At 40.2% G+C, this 5487-nt stretch overlaps 1 non-coding gene across 1 annotated transcript in view; it reads left to right on the forward strand.

The window, feature by feature from the left end:
* The window catches only part of LOC117442776 (5.8S ribosomal RNA), a 154-nt gene extending 57 nt beyond the window's left edge, over nt 1–97 (forward strand). Inside the window, exon 1 of the ribosomal RNA XR_004551560.1 lies at nt 1–97. This exon is cut by the window's left edge and continues 57 nt beyond it. This is a non-coding gene — a ribosomal RNA (5.8S ribosomal RNA).
* Nucleotides 98–5487: the final 5390 nt, after the last annotated feature.

Below are 5487 nucleotides of genomic sequence, written 5' to 3' on the forward strand. Positions count from 1 at the left end.
AGAACTAATGTGAATTGCAGGACACATTGATCATCGATACTTCGAACGCACCTTGCGGCCCCGGGTTCCTCCCGGGGCTACGCATGTCTGAGGGTCGCTTTGCCATCAATCGGAGAACACGTTCGCGTTTTCTTCGTGGCTGGGGCGTCGCAGGCGGTCTAGGCCGCCTTCGTCCCCCTAAGTGTAGACGTTTCGGGATGTCCGGTGCGGTTGCGTGGGGGCCCCCGGTCCTCCCTCCTCTCCGTTGGCGCAAGCTCCCCTTTTTCTTCCTCTCACGTCCGGGTCTTCGGGTCCGGGCGTGGAGCGCCCCGTCGGGCTCGCCTCTGTGCGTGCGCGGCTGCAGTGAGATCTACCTCTGGCACATGCACTCACTCATGTCTGCGTTCCACACCCACATTCAAGACATGGAAAAGGAGAAGAACTCCATTATGGAGGTAAAGAAAATAATGAACAGCATCCACACCATTCTTCTTGAACGCAAGAGCAACAACTTCATGTCCTTTAAAGTTAAGGGACTACTGGCACAAAAGCGTAGTGATGGACTTGGTAAGGAATATGACCAGTTCTGTGCTGATGTGCAAGGCCTGTACAGTACATGTCTGGAGTATCTGGAGAAGTGGATGACTCCCATGGAAGAGTTCTCCACATTCACGTGGATGGATCTGAGTGAGCCACCAGAGTGGAATGATGTGGAGGCCTGCATCAAGTTCCAAGGACAGAAGGAGGTGGTAATGGATGATGTCAAGTGTTTTGACCAGGTCACCAATCCGAAGAGATTCACAGAAAGGTGCAACCGTGATGAGGAGTTCAGTGGCCTGCAGGTGTACCAGAAGTGGACCAAATATTTTGAGAAGGCCAAAAGCATTGCATGTTACTCAGAACTACTGAAGATTGCACAGTTTGTCTTTGCACTTTCCTCTCACAATGCAAATGTTGAGAGGGTTTTCTCACTGATGCCAGTGGACCAAGGAGAGGAACCAGCTGTCTGTTGAGTCACTGAAGGGGATTCTATTTGTGCAATACAATTTGAAAGACATGTCTTGCAAAGACTTTCATGCTTATTTGTTGAGCAACCGAAAACTGCTGGGAAAGATCAGCTCCACAGCTAAATATCGATGGGCAGACAAGGAGGATGAAGAAGAAACGCAGGATGAAGAAGATTGAAGTATGCAGCTATGCAGAGAGATAAAGCTATGTAGCTGTGGGAGAGAAACTTTAAACTTTTAATTTTAAATTGGGACCCTAGAAAACTGTTTGAAGCTAGAAATATGTGAAAAGTTGTCGTTTCACTGTGGTTGTTTACAATGACAGGGCCTGGAATTGTGTTTACAAACATTTAATGTGGGCTTATATTTGGTTCATGGTGCCTCAAAATGTGTTTGGTTTGATTTAGGTAATCAAATGTTATGTTATGTTTAGGGCTGTCAAACAATTACAATTTTTAATCAGATTAATCACAGCTTAAATATTAATTAATCATGATTAATCACCATTCGAACTATGTCCAAAATATGCCATTTCTTTATGTATATTGTTGTGGGAATGGAAAGATAAATGAAAGAAGGCAGATATATCCATTTAACATACAGTATCTATGTTTATTATAAAAAAAATTCTGTGTGTCAAAATGAAAGACAGCCCACACACCTATCAATCATCAAACCGTGGGGTCTTAATTCATTGTGTTGATTTCTATCAACGGGGGAGTACTTCAGGAAAGTCGACAGGAGTACTTCGTGACCACAGAGTGTGAACGTTGTGATCAGCTGTTTTAGCGCAGTTCTCCAGTGAAGGGGGGAGTCTCCCCCCGCAGCTGGTTGGCGTAGTTTTGGCACAGTTCCGTTGTACAGACCGACGTTAACAGCAGCCCTGTCTGTGCACACGGAGACCGACTCTGTCGTCCGGTGATCTAACCGCCTTCTGCAAAAGCTTCACAAGTACGTCGGTACGCAAATGCTCTTTGTGACACAAGTGACGGTACGCATTTCAGATTACGCACATAACCTGCGTATCAGTTATGTGCACCCCTGTACTACAGCAAAAGTATTCTCCGTCGGGACTTCCTGCAACAACACCACGCCGTTATCTTGATTCTGATTGGCCAGAAGACATTATCAAAGATGAGAAGTCGATCACTACGTGACAAAAGTTTAGAGAGATATTATTGTATTATATACAGTAAAATAATATAAATAATAATTGTATATCCATACAGAGGAGGCATACTTTAAAACAATAAGGCATCTTTGAGTAAACGTTGAGTATCATTAAGTATCTCGAGGCTGGGGGTAGCATGTCCTCTTTTTTGGAAATCAAAATATGGTCACCCTAAACTATAGCAGTCCCGGAGCTTTATTAACGGCTCGCCAAAAGTATAAAAATCTCTAACGCTGGCTGGGGTCTGGCTGTTAGTGTATTTAATATGCTGCAGGGGTTTTTTATGAGCGGAGCACGCATTGAAAATGACCTGGTTTAACAGCTTAAAAACTAGCTAGCACGTAGCTAAACTTGCATAGCCCCATATAAAATACCCAACCTGATCTCACCAGAATGCGTGACTCCACCATGACTCCTTAACACCGCATTGCGTGGTGGAGTCATGCATTCTGCTACATTTACGTGTCGACACCACGCAAAAAACCCCAATATAAAGTGAGTGAGGCTCTTTTGTCGTGGTGCACACACGCATTTCTACAACGTCCTGCAGTGGGCTTTTATTCTATAAAACGTTTTTAAAATCTACTTTATAGCTTGTAGTAACTCACGGGAGGCTTCTTTTATATTATTTGTATTCATAATCATTTTTATTTTTCGTCAGAATGTAAAAAGTCTAAAACTAGACATTAGTTACGAATTTTTGTTCTCAAAAAACAGTGCATTGTGTGTAATACAACTGTGATTTTTATTAAATTAGTTATAATAATATATTATTATTATATAATAATAATTAAATTACACCAAATTATCCTTGTTAATTACACAACATTGATTGGTTTAAATTGTGTACAATGCTTTTGTATTTTTCCCCTTCGATTCGGAGAAACGAATATTTTTTCGGAGTTTTTGGATGGCAGAAGACACTACACTACCCAGAATCCTCAGCTATCGTTTGGGACTACACCATGTGCTTAGCTTGACAAACCCCGTGATCAGTCCTCAAGCTCTGTGATTGGATGTTGGAGGGGCAGTGTGCGAAGTTTACACGGAGTGTCAAAATGTACCTTGAAATGGAATGAAACCCATCGACGACACACTATTCAAAACAGGAATCGAACGTAAGTAACCTTTATTTAACCAGATAAAAGCATTGAGATACAATCTCATGTTCAATGCTGACCTGGCCAAGAAGTGTTAGAAATTAAAATCAATGTTTTGAGAGCATAGTGCACCTTAAACATACAGTCAGTTTAAATGCTGTTTTATACTGAAAAACCAGAAGTTCTTGTGCACAACCAGTTAAGCTTTTATTCTGAAAATCCTTCATCTCCGGTTAGCATGAGGCTAATATACCATTGACTATAGAGGTGAATTTAGCAGCGATATGATGTTGCACAGCGAAACCTACTGATTTCAACACTACAACTGTAGACGTCGAGATATTATTATTGTTGGATAAGGTAAAGTTTATTTGAGTACGTTATTGTTTACAGTTGTGGGTAGCATGTGACAACATTTGGAACGACCGGAAACCAAAGTGGTGTGAAGTATTTCCTGTATTTTTAGGAGTATTGATTACAGCGTTTAGAATGTGTTAAATGAAAAGTCATGAAAGAGTTAAGGAGGAGAAAAGGCGTGTTTAGATATATATTGAATGTACAATGTCTGTATCCTTTGTTGCGCAACCATCCACATTGAAACGTGGAGAGCCGGCCCGCAGGGAGGAGCCAGCAGAGGATATATAAACAGCGCGACCTGAGGGGTACAGCCTCTTTCGCCGCTGACCAGAGCCAGATACACAGCTGTATTTCTGTCGGACAATATCCTGTTTGTAACATTACCACGTTTTTTATTAATTAAAGTACCAATTTGAAACAATCTCAGAGACTCCATTTAGTCTCCTTTTTAAGCTTCTCTCCTGGACGCTAGAATAACCACACATAGATAACAGAAGGCAGCAACGTTACACATAACACATAACACACACATATAAAAGAGAACATAACTAAGAAAACAAAAGACAAAAAAGCAGTCACTACATTGTGAATATGATATATTAGATAAATAATTTCTAAGTAGCAGCCAGATGAATGTTATGGATGTTGTTTCTAAGTTCAGGTGTTTAATAGTCTTATGGCCTGTGGGATGAAGCTGTCCCTGAGTCTGGTAGTTTTAGTCCGAATGCTGTGGTACCGCCTGCCAGACTGCAGCAGACAGAACCGTTTGTGGCTGGGGTGATGGGGATCTTTTATAATCCTGAGGGCTTTCTTTAAGGTTAACCTGGTGTTTTTACTCCACTACATTTATTTTAGTTACTTTACAGATTTGGATTAATGATGTGAAATATAAACAACCCTTAAATCAGACTTTAGTTACACCTGAGTAAAATTCAGTGAAGGTGATTGTCAAGTGCCAACAATCAGGAGAGATATTTGATAGTTGGTGCTTGAGAAGACTAAATATTTATCTGCAGATCCGTATAAAGCATATTCATTACTCGTTAATCTCTAATCGTTCATTAAAGACTGTATATAATTGATATTTTGCACATCCCTTTCAAGATTTCAAGATTTTCAAAGGTTTATTGACATATCATATACACAATACGGTGTAGTTATGCAATGAATGCAAAACTTGGGTCCAGGTTCCTCAACAGTGCATTACAAGACATCTATCAATATGTGTGTACCTCCACCATTAAACTGTCATATTCTGCACATGTATTATTCGATCTACATACATCTTATAAGAGTATAATAAATATGTACAATATCGGTTAAAATAAGTGCTTCAAAATAGTTAATAGTTGGGGAGGCGTGTGGCGCAGTGGATAGAGCCTTGGTGTTGGGCTCTATCTATCAGGGGGTCACAGGTTCAAACCCCACTGCAGTCAGCATGTCGTTGTGTCCCTGGGTAAGACACTTCACCCCAAATTGCTCCTGTGGGTGGGTATTGTATTCAGTATGTAAGTCGCTTTGGATAAAAGCGTCTAACAAGTGACATGTAATGTAATGTAACATTGCAAGAAAGTTGATTGTCAAGTTCCAAAACAAACCATGCAATATATTAGACGTTAAGTACTTTGTCAGGCTTAACATGTATCTGTCGATAGATACCCCCAAAGCTTTTTACTTATTTAAAAGAAGATCTTAGCCTAAAGTATTCTTTAAATAGTGGTGATAAATATATTTTGTCAGAATACACAAAATAAATTAATTGATATTTTCAGATTATAAGGTATTGAACAATAAGGTATTTCTAATATTATAACAGATGATATTAATATCCTTAATTGTCCAACAATCAGGTTCAACAACACTACTCGTCAAT

This window comes from Pseudochaenichthys georgianus, unplaced genomic scaffold (genome assembly GCF_902827115.2).
Source record: "Pseudochaenichthys georgianus unplaced genomic scaffold, fPseGeo1.2 scaffold_471_arrow_ctg1, whole genome shotgun sequence".
NCBI classification, from domain to species: domain Eukaryota; kingdom Metazoa; phylum Chordata; class Actinopteri; order Perciformes; family Channichthyidae; genus Pseudochaenichthys; species Pseudochaenichthys georgianus.